Source organism: Tupaia chinensis, unplaced genomic scaffold (assembly GCF_000334495.1).
Source record: "Tupaia chinensis unplaced genomic scaffold, TupChi_1.0 Scaffold000445_1, whole genome shotgun sequence".
Taxonomy (NCBI): domain Eukaryota; kingdom Metazoa; phylum Chordata; class Mammalia; order Scandentia; family Tupaiidae; genus Tupaia; species Tupaia belangeri.
In genome coordinates this window covers 453,951-468,111 of record NW_006159950.1, presented here as the reverse complement: position 1 = coordinate 468,111, position 14,161 = coordinate 453,951, and the positions used below count along the sequence as shown (strand labels likewise).

At 53.2% G+C, this 14,161-nt stretch overlaps 1 long non-coding RNA gene and 1 pseudogene across 1 annotated transcript in view; both read right to left on the bottom strand.

Annotated features, from left to right (window-relative positions):
- Positions 1-4,627: 4,627 nt before the first annotated feature.
- On the bottom strand, positions 4,628-7,186 carry LOC102468338 (cleavage and polyadenylation specificity factor subunit 5-like; annotated as a pseudogene).
- A 6,733-nt stretch (positions 7,187-13,919) lies between these two features.
- LOC106735580 (uncharacterized) overlaps positions 13,920-14,161 on the bottom strand; it is a 35,824-nt gene continuing 35,582 nt past the window's right edge. The window contains exon 3 of the long non-coding RNA XR_001370876.1: positions 13,920-14,043. This is a non-coding gene — a long non-coding RNA (uncharacterized LOC106735580). The remainder of the gene's footprint in view (positions 14,044-14,161) is intronic.

Here is a 14,161-nt window from a genome sequence, read left to right as displayed (position 1 = left end):
GGCTGGACGCTGCGTGTGCAGAGCGCCTAGGCCTCCGGAAGCTGCCCGTAACTGTGAAGAGGACGCAGCGTGGTCGGACTGGTCTTCCTGCAACCCAGAGCAGGTTCCCTAACGGCTCTGAGCCCGGCTTTCTCACCGCAGGGTGCAGCGGGGGCGCCCTAGCCAGAGGCAGCGCGAGGCCCACCAGGGCAACCCTGTGAGCTCGGCAGGCGCTGTGCATTGCCCGGGGTCCGGGGCTGCAGAAGAGGAAGCGGCTGGGGTGCGACCGCCCGGGACCGCTTGTTAGGCCTGATGTGCGAGAGGTTAGGAACGGCAGACACCGAGGTGCTGGCGTGGTGGGTGCAGAGGGCTGAGAAGGAGAAGGCTGTCCACGCCTCCCTGACACCCTCTGTGGTGGCTGAACTCTGGGCTCCACGTGGAGCTCCTGCTGTGTCAGTCTGTGGGCCCACTTGCCCCTAGCATAAGGACACTAGTCAGACTGAATAGGGGGAGGGGTCTACTTTCTAACTTCATCTACCCTAGTGCTCCTCAGAGACCCTGTCCAAATAAGGCCACATCTGCAGGCAGGTGGCACTGGCACTTCAGCTGCTTTTGCCCACCCGCAGCAGCAGACCTGAGACTTGAACCTATAATGTTGATTGAAAATGTAAGATTGGATTGGTCCCGGCTGTACAGGGGAATCACCCACCGCAAAGCTTTGCACAAATGCGGTTGTTGGCCCAGCCTGGTGGTGCATGCAGTAGTAAACCAGCTGTGAGGCAGAAGCCGTGTAGCTAACCACAGGTTGCCGGTGGCGTGGACACAGTGTGCATGTGCCGGTGCCCAGAGCCCTGACAAGTGGGAAGGCCTGGGAGTGGGGGTAGCATAATGAGGCTTCCCGTGCACATGCATGCTCTATCCTAAATGAAAAATATCGTTGCCAGGGACCCACCTTCAGAGATTTATTACCTTTTTAAAAAAATTTTGCTAGGGGGCACCTGTGCTTGCTGGAGAGAAAGAGGGAGAGCAAAGAAAAGTGAGGAAGCACTCCCCACCCATGGGCGTGAGCACACGATGGCCTTTCTCCTCCGTTCCTGCCTCCTTCTAGGATGTCGGGCACACGTGCACACGTGCCTGGCATGTCCCTCAAGCCACTAGGACTTAAACTGCATGTCAGTCAAGGGATCCAGCTGCCTTAGCACCACACCACGGGCTGGCAACACGGGGAGGGAGGTCTGAGGTGACTGGGGGTGCACAGAGGGGTTATAACGAGGGTCCCTGGGCAGTGGTGCCAAGGTTGTGCAGGTGTCAGTGTGTGCCAACTCACTGAGCACACTCCTACAGGAGCGCGAGCCTCCCACGAGGAGGGACGTAATAGCAGGGTGACATGCCAGTAACCAAGGTGCCAGAATTCAGCTGCATCCCCTGTACCTCTTATTGTCCAGACAGTCCAGCTACCTGGGACAGCCCTCGCAGAGGGCCAGGGCCAGCGTCATCCCTGAGCAGAATGAAGGAGAGCACAAGCCGTGCCGGGAGGACCACAGGGAGCACGTGAAGGGACCGTCAGGGCAGGTGGGTCCCAGCCGCGCCTCTTACCTAGTCCCCTATCGCAGGTGAAAGAGCAAGGCCGAGAACAGAAAGCCATCGAGCAGGATCACACAGCTCTTAGCAAGCAGATTGGAACGGAGTCCAGTGCTCTTCTGAAACACAAAGGTTCAGTGTAGATAAAAGAAGAGACAGAAAGGATGGGAGGGACTTCACAGGTGCCCTGGGGCCAGATCCCAAGCCTGTCTCCAGTCCAGTCTGGAGGGCAGTGCTCTGGCACACTCTGATTGCCTCCTTCCGCTCTCACTCCAGTCTGCAGTGAGTCGGTGTCAGCCTGGGAGATGGCAGATCCCATGAGGGCCAGGAAATACCAGTCCTGAGATCTCCCAGTGCTGGAGAAGGTTACGACAACAGGAAGGAGTCCTTGAGAGAAACCACCTGGGACGGCCTGTGGCCAAGGCCCAGCCCCAGGGAGCCTGTGTGAATCATGGGGAAACGGGGCCTCTCAGCGTGGACAGCCACAGCACCTAGTCACAAGGCTGCAGGTTAACCGGGACCTGTGCAGTGTCTTCCTTCATACAGGCACAGCGATGACACCTCCGCATGGAGCTGTCAGGCCAGCAGGTGGCACGGTGGTTAGGGTGGCTGGATCCCACAGGGCAAACTGTATGATTCGAGTCCCAGACCCGGCGACTTAACATGCTTGGGGGGCCAGCAGGTGGCATGGTGGTAAAAGCAGCTGGATTCCCACATGGGTGGTTGTGATTTGAGTCCAGACCCGGTGGCTTAAAAGTCACACCAGACACATATGCATTTGGGCCCAAGATTCTGAGAAGAGTCTGGAGGAAAAGGGAGCGCAGTGTGGCCATCCTCCCTGGAGGGTGATTTCTCACTCCCCCCTCTCTCTGTCTCTCTGGTGAGCATGCACTCTTTACCAAAACTCTTTTTATAAAAAAAGAGATTTTAGCTGTAAGGCACATGCATTCACCAGAGAGACAGAAGGCAAGAAATCACCCCCCCTCCCCAGGGGGATGGCCACACCAAAATCCCTTCTCCATTTTTCTCTCAGGATTTTAGGCACATACGCACACATGTCCAGATTCGAACAGCTGTCAACTACGTGGGAGTCCAGCAACATAACCATTATATCATGTGCTGGTCCCAGCAAGTCTTTTTAAAAAGAAGACATTAGGCCCCTCCCTTCCTAGCCTTCAGACACAACAGCACCTCTGTCTCACTTTTTCTTCCCCACCCCCTTTCCCCTTCCTTCTTTTTTTCCTTTTTTCTTCCCTTCCCCCCTTTCACCATTTCCCCTCTGAGGTGCTTCCCCTGGGCAGGGGCAGAGCCAGTCTCACCCTACCCCACCCCTGCCTCTCCCCAGCCCCCACTGCCCTATGGCGAGAGGGAGTCCCCTCCACTAAAAAAAAGAAAAAAAGAAAAGAAAAGAAGGCATTAGATACTGTACACGCGGCATTTCCAGGAAGCATCGCATACAGCATACGTGCCGTCATGTTTTTCTCTACACATGTCGAGGGCCACGAATGTAGACTCCCGACGTTAGGATCAGGTAAAGCCCAGACACACAATGGAGAGAAGACCACGCATCGGAGAGATGACCTGCCACACAGCACCACTGCGTGCTATGACCTGGACACTTCTGAAATCATTATCTTATCAAAGGTAATCAGTCGAAATGCACTGCAGTATTTGTAATCTCACTGTTTGTTTATTATTTTCTTCCATGAGTAAAAGAGACAGGAGACAAAGGCAGCACTCCCAATAGGGTCCTGGTGCCGTGACCGCCCAACACCAGCCAGCTCAGACCATCGCCATGCCCGGAGAGGTTTCCAGACCTGAACCCAGAACCTTCCCATGTGGGTCAGCCCCGCAGTGTGGTGTTACTGCTGGGCCACTGTCCATCCCTGGTAACCTCGTTTCTTAACTTTCCCAAGCCCCTTGCTCCTGACTTGGGGAGGCCATGTCTCTGCAGACCCTGCCTCTGCAGACAAGGACCGCCTCGAGATGCCAGGGTACCCGATGACATCTCGTAGGCCATGTCTGCTCCTCAGTCTCTCCTCGACACCTCTCACTGCGGGTTCTGGGAATTCCATGGGTTGCTCTAACTATGACACCAGCAGATATGTGGCAAAGAGTCCGTGGCACTAGGAAAGGGTCTGCTCAGCCACTTGCTGGCCACGCATGGGGGAAGACAGACTTCATCTCTGTCCCTTGATCTGCTCCTGCATTCCAAAGGTAGGTTGGTCATACTACCCGAAGAATTGAAAGGTCACCGAGACTGAAAAGCCGGTGTGTGTCAAGCGTAATTCCGGCGCACAGCTGGCACTTGGGCCAAGTTCATTTCCTTCTTTCATCATAATGTCACAGCCCCACGGGCCTCTCCAGTCTCTCCCAGCCACGGTTCCTGGTGACTCCACACAGCCAGGCACTCATCTACCTCGGGGCCTTAGCACTTGCGAATCCTCCTGGAGCACTGACCCCAGATACCCACTGAGCTGACTCCCTCACCTCCTCCATGTGGCCTGCTACATGACAAGCTGTTCTACCAAACTCCCTCCATGTGGCCTGCTACATGACAAGCTGTTCCACCAAACTCCCTCCATGTGGCCTGCTACATGACAAGCTGTTCCACCAAACTCCCTCCATGTGGCCTGCTACATGGTGACATTTAGGACGGTGCTTCCTCTGCCTGACTCCTGCCAGCGCCACCAGCCCCAGCCCCAGCCCCTCGCTATACTCCTTTTTCTCTTTTCCTGTAGTACTTTTCACTCATCACATATGGTACAGTTTTTATTCTTTTTTTAAATGAATTTTTAAAAGTTTAATGAAATTTTTTTTTTAAATACAAATAGAAATCCATTTTCTTTAACGTACAAAGAAAGTGAGTAGAGCCCTAGGTAAACAAAACATGATCACATTTGTTCACCACTCCCTAGTCCTTCATGTTAACTTTACTATTCAAACAATAGAAAGTAGGCGACAACTAGGGATTGAGGGAAAGGTAAAAAAAAGTTTCTACCATGTTTATCCCACTACACTGCATAGCCGTGCTCACAGAGACGGCTTTTCTCCACTGCACAGAAATTCAGCGGCAAATAAAATTGAACCTGCTCAACAGCTGAGGGACTAGACATGGCAGGTCCATATCCTGGTGTGTTGTCATCCAACTCGAACAACGCTGCAGCTAGCAGTTTGTAATTTTTGGGGGGGAGAGGTTTTTGCTATAGGGCATGTGTGCTCGCCAGAAAGACAGAGAGAGACAGAGAGACAGAAAGCGAGAGAAATCACCCCCCCCCCAGGGGGGATGGCTACGCTGCAATCCCTTCTCCTCCATTCTCCTCTTAGGATCTCGGGCACGCACACACACGCGCCTGTCGTGAGTTTAGGCCACCAGGTCCGGGACTTGAACCATGGTCAACCACATGGGAGTCCAGCGACATAGCCATTACGCCAACTGCTGGTCCCAGTTTGTTATTCTTAGGGATTGCAAACAAGGCCTTCTCTTGAGATTGAACCAGAAACAACGTCTTATGTTCCTTCGGCTTTGTAACATGTCCAGGAACATATGGGTACTGAGCAGGTTCAAGATTCGGTCTCCACCAGTTACCAGCGCCGTCATCAATGACCCAGTCCTGCAGGACTCCATCTTGGTGACCCAGCATCTCTGCCATTAAGCATTTCAGCCTCATCTTCTCCTGGGTTGAGTCCGCCCCCAGGGAACTTGAAGTTGTTCCAGCTGCAGTAACGTGAGGTACCTGGAGCTCATGCACAGGCAGAATCCCGTGCACAGGTCTCACTCCAGGAGATCACACTCCCCTTACATGCTGAAATCTGCTGCAGAACTGTCCTCACAGAGGGGCTCTTCTGTACCCAAAGCATGATTGGTAACAGGCGCAGGTGATGGCGTGCTCCAGGCTGAGGGGCTGGGTCTGCCGGTGCACTCACTGTGGAGCTGACTGACCACCACTCCCTGCATGGACCAGCAGTCTGCAAGCGGTCGGGTGGTGCCACAGACATGCTGGTGCTCAGCTCTGGAGACAAGCAGACGTTTTCCACGCGGGTAGTGGTAGCCTCCCATTAACGTGAGAGCAAAAGACCTTTTTTTTTTTTTTTTCAAAGTTTATGTATTTCTTCTGTAGAGATGGAGCAGGAGAAAGGCATCCCAGCAGAGCCTTAACATCACGGATTCTGGGCGGCAGCGAGCCCAGATCCAGGCACACGCGTGCACCCTGTGTATAGGGAGGTCCTGGGACTCTCACTGAGGGACAGGTCTTCCCAGTTCTGGCTCACCAGCTTTTCTCTCCTTAGTTACTGTTTTTTAAATGTCTATATTTATTTCTGTTGGCAATGCAATAAGGAAATGAGATGCCCAGCATCCCAAGGGGATTCTGGGATGGGAAACCAGGACCTTTACCATATGAGTCCAGTTAGAGCTGTGCCCCAACCTAGCCCTACCCATAATTATTTACTTAGAAAGTTAAAAGTATAAGGACCAGCAGTTGGTGTACTGGCTATGTCGCTAGACCCCCATGTAGTCAACCGCGGTTCGAGTCCTGGACCCCATGGCTTAAACTCGCACTGGGAATGTGTGTGCGTGCCCAAGATCCCGAGAAGAGAATGGAGGAGAAGGGATTATGGTATGGCCATCCCCCCTGGGGGGTGATTTCTCACTTTCTGTCTCTCTCTGTCTCTCTCTTTCTGGCGAGCGCACACGCCTTATAGCAAAAAACCTCTCCAAAAGAAAAAGTTAAAAGTATAAAGATGATATAGCAAACACTCAATTTTTTCACTTGTTATATTTGCTTTTAATATATATTTTTCTTTTGATGGGTTTTACAGATGTTTATAGTGTCCTATCAAATTTTTAAATCCTTAGAACCACCAATGATGTTCCCCTTCCTTCCTCCAGCTCCAGACAACTTCTGCCATGAGTGTCAAGTGCTATGTTGACAACACACATCTCTTCACCCCACACTTCCTTCCAGCACTTCTAAAGACTCAAACAGAGTTGTCTACACTGGCTGTATTCTTTTTCTCCTCCCATTCCTTTGACTCAGGCTTTGAGCTGAATATATTATACTTACACAGATCTTGTCCCTGTCCCCAAGGACCACCATATTGTCTAATCAAATGGTCGTCTTACTCATCTTCTTTTCTTTGTGATAGAGCATGTGTACTCACTATAGACACAGAGAAAGACAGAGAGAGGAGAAGTAAGAAAGTACCCCTGAGGGAGGGCCACACTGCAATTCCTTCTCCTCTATTCTCCTCTCAAGATTTTGGGCCCATACACACACACATGCCTGGTATGTTTCTCAAGCCATGGGGTTCAGTACTTGAACCACTCAGTTGACCAAGTGGGATCTACACTCCTTAACTACCAGGGCCAACAGCCGGCCCGGTAGTCTTCAACCTATTTGACCACCTGCCCCACCAATAAGCACTCTTCAGTTAGCCTAAGAGGTCCTGCATGCTCCCGCTTCCCTCCCACCTCACCTGCTGGTTCTTCTTGGTCTCTGCTGGGACCCCCTTGTTCTTTTCTTCCTCCTCGGCCACAAGCTCTAAATGTCAGTGGCCCAAAGTTCGGTTCTCAGCTTTTCTCTGCTCTGTCTACATTCATTTGTCTGGCGACCTCACCTTTCATATGCCTCCTATAATAGATGATGATGGCTTATAGCTCCAGCTCAAGTCTCTGCTCTAAATTCTAGACTCCCACATCCAACAGAACACTCAGCACGCTGGTTGTTCAGCAGACAGCCCAAGCCATTATGTTCAAACTGAACCCCAGATCTTTCCAGTCCCTTCCCAAATCTGAGTCTCCCATTGTCTTCTACATCCAAGAAACAGCCACTCCACTTCCCACTTAGGCCAAAATATGAGTCATCCAAGACTCCTTTTCTCTTACAAGTCAATCCTCTGCAAACAGAGTCAATTCAGTCTTCAAAATATATCCAGGTTGGCTCCATAAGCTAGTGGTAAAGACAGCCAAATCCCACATGGCTAACCATAGTTCGAATCCTGGCCCTGGTGCCTTGAAAAACGCAGTAAGCATGTGTGCATGCATGCCCCAAATCCAAACAAGATGAAGAAATGGAGAAGAGGGTGCAGGGTGACCACATCCCATTGGGGTTGCTTTCTCCCTTTCTCTCTTCCTCCCTGCTTTTCTCTTTGGTGAGTGCACACACCCTCCAGCAATTAAAAAGAGAGAGAGATGAAGAGATATATATTCAGAATTCAAACACTTCTTAGCACTCCTACTGCTAACACTCTGGTCAAAGCCAGTGCCATTTCTTGTCCAGACCATCATCTCAACACAGCAGCCAGGGAATCCCTTCGAAGTCTAAGTCATAAACGTCACCCCTGCCCAGACCCTCCCCAAGGTCCTCATGACCTACAAGGCCCCCATCCAGCCCACTCTCTCTGGCCTCGTCTCTGACTCCCCCTTACTCTTCTGCTCAGCCACCCTGGTCTCCTTGCTGTGTACTCCTCGAACATCCCGGGTTACTCCCATCAGACAGAGCCTCTGCCCCCGCTGTGTCCTCTGCCCCAGATGCAGTAACCCCAGATGCCTGCCAGTTTCCTCTTTCACCTCCTTGGGGTCTTTGCACACATGTTTTCTATCACGGCCAGCAGGTGGCATGGCAGTTAAGGTGCTGGACTCCGATATGGCAGACTGTGGTTCAAGTACCGGACCTGGTGGCTAGAACATGACACTGGGGGGGCCAGCAGGTGGAATGGTGGTTGGGGCACTGAGCTCCCACATGGCTGACTACAGTTCAAGAGCCGGCAGCTTGCTTTCTCATTTTCCCTCTCTGTCCAGAAAAAAAAAAAAAGAGAGAGAGAGACAGAGAGAGAGAGAGAAAATCACATTAGGTACCCCCAGTGGGGTGATCCTGCTCCATTCCCCTCCCGGGATCTTGAGCACACATGCACATGGCACCTGTCAGGAGTTTCAAGCCACATGTCCCAAATCCCAAGAAAATGCAGAGAAAAGATTGTGGCATGGCCAAACCCCCCCTCTGGGAGGTGATATCTCACCTTCCTTCTCACTGTCTCTCTTCAGCGAGCGCGTGCACTCTATGGCAAAAAAATCATTTAAAAAAATTATCTCTCAGTGTGGCGAATCCCTGGATCAGTCTACTTTATTTTTAATTTTTAAAAATTTTTTGGTTGTTGCCATAGGGCACATGTGCTCACCAGAGAAAGAGAGACAGAGAGAAAGTGAGAAATCACTGCCCCTCCCTGGGGGATGGCCACACTGCAGTTCCTTCTCCATTCTGCTCTTGAGATTTAGGGCACACATGCACGCATACATGGCCAACATGATTTTCAAGTGGTCAGGTCCAGACTCAAATCGTGGTCAGCCCTGTGGGATCCTGCACCTTAACCACAGCACCTGCTGGCCCCATAACCACTCTACTTTATATGCAATAGCCCGTCCATCTCTCCCTCGTATTCTCCAGGACTCTTTCACTGTTGATATGCGTATTTTTTAATACCTGATTTTTTTAAGTTGTGTTTGTGTTTTTGTTTTTGTTTTTGTTTTTTGTCATAGAATGCATGAGCTCACCAGAGAGACAGAGAGAGGGAAAACGAGAAATCACCCCGAGTGGGGTGATCCTGCTCCATTCCCCTCCTGGGATCTTGAGCACGCATGCACATGCGCCTGTCAGGAGTTTGAAGCCACCAGATTTGAGACCCGAACTGCAGTCAGCCATGTGGGAGCCTAGCACCTTAACCGCCATGCCAGCTGGCCCCGTATCTGATACATTTTTATTGCTGTCTTCCCCCACTGGAATGTGAGCTCCATTATAGTAGGAATTCAGGAAAGCAGAACGTGTGAATAGGAGGACTCGGCGCATGGCTGTCTGGGTGTGGACGCTCTCCACAGCTCCTCAGCTGCGTGCCCTGGGCAAGTCATTTAAGTCACCACACCTTGGTGACTTTGGCCGTTGCTGGCGGTACCACCTTAGTCACCTGGTTTTCGTGGTGTGCCAGGTCTCTCCACTGTCCCACACTGCTCACCGGAGGTGGTATCTAATCGCTGTCTCTGCACGGCCCTGATTAGTAATGACACGGCTTTTCTGCTAGGTTGGCGGTCCCTCTGAGAAGTGCCGCCTCCCGGCCTTCCCCATCGCTGTGTCTGTCCCCACTGCCTGCCGGGCGTTATCTGCAGTCAGCTGCGATGACCCTCTCCCAGGAAGTCATTCACATTGCAGTTTGTCTTTCATGCATTTTCCATATCTAAGCTTTACCCTGGTTAATCATATTTACACGTTTCCTTTGCTCTTTACTCTTTCCAACTACCTTATGAATGCCTGGTCATGACTCAACAGCCTCCCTGCAGCCCTCAGAGCTCGGGCTCCGTTCATGCTGCCCTTCCAGGCTGCTCTGATGGCCTCTTCTCCGAAGCCTCTCCAACTCTCCAGGCCACGTCGGTGTGCTCACACTTCTGTCTTTGGGAAGGCACACTGTTCTCTCTGCCTTGCCCTTTAGTGTCTGTGTGTCCGTCTCTCCATTGCTTGCTATGGAAAAGGGAGGCCTCCCCGAGGTTCGCCTTCTGCGGGGCACTGACCGCGGTGCCGCTGACATCCAAGTCACGGTCCGCTCAGCAGTCTTCCGGCCTGTGCCTCTGTACGCACTGGCACATTTCCGAAACTCGCCCCTCTGCATCTGTGAGGGTTCCTTCCACGGGGCCATGCATGGCATGCACACAGAAGGACAATTTGAGGAGCTGGTTACACAAAGGGACCACTCTGGACATGAGGTCAGGGTTAGGGAAGCACACAGGAAGCTGGGCACAGGGCAGGAGCACCAGCCTCCCATGCAGCCACAGGGCTGGCCTTCCTAGACCTCACAGAGGAGACAGAAGCATGCACCCTGCCCTGCCTCCCCCATTGGCCAAACCGAAGCTGAAGCCAGAGGGCAGGCGCCATAGATGTCCCCCACCGAATCAGCCCAGCAGGAGAGAGACCAGGGAGGGGAGGACAGAGGGTGACCTGCGGGGATAAGGTATGGGAGACCCGCCCTGGTACTCCTTTGATTGCCACAGGTTGTGTGTACTATCCAGAAAGAGCGGGAGAGCACCCTGCAGCAGGGTGTGGTCATGCCACAGCCCCTCCTCCCTCTCTCCACCCATCAGGGCACGCACACACATGCACTGGTGTGCGAGCCACCGGGGCTGGGATTTGAACTGTGATGGGCCATGTGGGCTCCAGCTCCTGAAGCACTGTGCTTACCACTGCCCCACAGGGCTGGTCCAGCTGCCCCTTTTTAAGCTGACAACTAAAAGATTCATCTGAGTGTAAATCGTTTCCAAGGATGTGCTTTCTTATATATCATAAATGTTGATATTTTAAATAAGATTGTTCCATCACCCCACGGACTCTAAGTACCATTGAGGTGGCCACCCACCACTGTCCATTTAGAGCAAGAGCCAGAGCAGCTTCTGTAATGGGCGGGGATAGGGTTAGCTCTGGGACCTCAGAGGTGCAGGGGCAGCTTCCTGAGCTGCAGAGAGGCCACCTGGCTGGTGTGGGTCCAGAACCCCGCCCTATTGGCCTGAAAGGTGCCCGGTTGTGTGTGCGAGTGCCCAAGGTCCTGAGGGCTGGAGGGCTGGGGTAGGGGTCCTGTCAGCAGTGCTCCTCTCTCTGCCTGCTTACACACACACACACACACACACACACACACACACACGCACACTCTGTAACAGGAGTAAGACCCCCCAAACCCACCAGGTGCTAACAGTCACCTGGTCGCCAGGAGCTCACTATGAGGTACCTCCGTCCAAGAGCTAACGCAAGCCACACGTGTGACTGAAACATTTCTGGTAACCATCAAAATAAGAAGGGAAAAGAGGGCCGGCTCTGTAGCACACTGATCAAGCTCAATGCATAGGAAGCCGGATCCCACATGGCTGACTGCAGTTCAAATCTCAGTGCCAGCAACTTGTAAAGCAGGCCCAGTGTATGGGTACGCATGCCCCGAACCTCGACAGGGCAGAGAAACGGAGGGAGGATTGCTGCGGCCAACAGGTGGCATGGATCCCACATAGCGGTTTGAAAAACATGATACATGCCCCAAATCCTGAGAGGAGAATGGAGAAGGGAAGGTAGCTTGGCCATCCCCACAAGGGGTGACTCCCCCTTCCCCGCTAGTGGGCACATGCACCTCGTAGCAAACTAAAGAGAAAAAAAGAAAAAGATTGCTGTGTGATCACGGGCCGGGGTGTTCTCACTTGCTCGCTCTCTCTTGCAAGCAAATATGGTCTCTGACAATAAAGAGAAACAAGAGGAATTAATGTTAATAGTGTGTTGTATCGGGGCCAGCTGGTGGTTGCTGGTTAAAGCGCCGGACTCCCACACGGCCAGCCATGTTTGAGTTCCAGACCAGCTTGCTTTCTCACTCTCTCTCCTCTCTGTCTCTCTCTAGTCAAATTAAAGAAAAATAATAAAGAAAATTTAATAATAATAATATATTGTATTTAACTCAACATTTCCAAAATATCCTTTCAACATGTAATTAATATAAAATTTGTCAATGAGACATCTCATATTCTTTTTTGTATCAAATCATCCCAATTTAGGTTATCTCCTGTTTTTAGTTGCCAGAGGGCTTGCGTGCTCACCAGAGAGAGCAAGGCAGAGAAAGGGCCCTCCCGGAGGCATGGTCACCCTAACCCTCTCTCCCGTTTCTCCATCCCCTCAGGACTCTGGCATGCACTCGCAGGTGCCTGACATGTTGTGGATTCAAACCACGCTCGGACACTTAGGATCAGCCCCTAGTGCCTGGTACCCCCCACCGCATTCCGTGTGCCCGTGGCAACTTGGCAGTGAGCGCGGCATGCGTTTAGAGAGCACACCTTATACCCCAGCCACTCGGAGCTTAGAGAGTTCTCTCCCGGGTGGTAGGATGGTGTCAGCTGTCCTGCAGCTGCTGGCCCAGTACCACAGACACTATTAGCCTCAATCAGGACAGGATGAACACGAGGGGTCCCTGGTCCTGGCTCTGCCAGTCAAGGGGAGGTTTGGGGAGGAAGAGAGGAAAGAGCACGGCGGATGCTGGACAGACCGGGCTCCTCGTGACCACGGTAAACCGTGCACGCACAGGGCGCCCTCCGTGTGCTGGTGTATTTCACAATTTAGAAGCACAGGCCTCACCTCAGCAGGGGTGAGCACTCTGACTCTGGCTTCTAAATACCACTCTCCAGTGAAGCGGACAGGAACCTGGAGGGCGGCTGGTTCAGGGCACCTGGCAGGGCCAGAAAGTGAGGAGGGGCCATAAACGGAAGATGAGGGCAGCCGAAGGCCAGGGCCGCCAGACAGCCCCGGTGGCTGAGGTTGGGCACACAAGGGACAGGGCACCAGACTGGGCCCACATTTGCGGTGGACCGCCATGAGTGTGAACTGCTTGCCCGGAGGACGGGGCAGATACGTGGGAGGGGAGGGACAAGTCTTTAAAGAACTCCAAATAACCACTGTCTGCCCACCCAGCACGCCAGGGTGGGCTGGACTTGGTGAGGATGGGCAGGGCGGGGAGGCTGCGGGGAGCAGGGGAAGGAGATGGGCGGGAGGGGTGGAGGGAAGTGGGAGGAACCTGCCCAACTTGCCTGCTCCAGGTCGAGCTGCCCCACGTGCCCAGACGGACGGGCGGCCGCCAGCTCCAGAGCCCACAGCCCCAGACAAGAAGGAGGGCCACCAAGCAAACGCAGACTGAGGGCAGTCTGTCAGGTGCCTGGCCGGAGAGCTTCAAGACTGCGCAGGTCCCTGGGACGAGGAAGCCGAGGAGGCTACAGCCGAGCGGGCAGTCAGGAGGGCAGTCTGCAAGGTGCCTGGCTGGAGGGCTTCAAGACTGCGCAGGTCCCTGGAACGAGGAAGCCGAGGAGGCTACAGCCGAGCGGGCAGTCAGGAGGCCGAGGACCAGATGCGTCCGTTGGGTGGTCGGGAACGTCTTGACCCGTTTTTCATAGAGAAACACAGAAATATCTGCCATGACTTTCCTAACGACCCAACAGTACCCTCCTTAGGCCCCGGGGACAGAAAAGGGACTGGGGGCAGCCAAGGAGGCCTAGGGTTTGGCACATGGGGCACAGCCAGGGTAATGCGGATGCTAGGTGAGGGGGTCCGAGTGAGGGCGTATGGGAACTCCTGACTGTCTCTAACTTCCCTGCAAATCTGAAAGTAATCGGCCACAAAACCCCGGGCAGAAGGGACTTGAGTGGAGAGGAGAGGGAGGAGAGGAGGAGAGGAGAGGGGAGGATGGGAGAGGAGGGGGAGGGGAAGGAAGGAGAGGGGAGAAGGGGAGGGGAAGGGAGGGGGAAAGAGGAAAAGGACAGAGGGGAGGGGAAGAGAGGGGAGGAGGGGCCTTGTTACTCAAGCACATGCTCCAATCTGATGAGGTTGCTCTGCAGGAAGCATGGCAGAGGGGCCGGCTTTGGTTGTAGGCTGGGTCTGGTTGAAGTCTTTAGGACTTTGTCCTGAGGCAGTGGGGAGCCATCGAGGGCTATGGAGCAAGGGTGTGATCCAATTACATAGTGACTCAGCCACAGTCAGAGCCCCGCTCCCAGAGCCCTCCACAACCCTTTGCCTCCGGCACTTGCTTCCAAAGGCGAGCTGTGGCA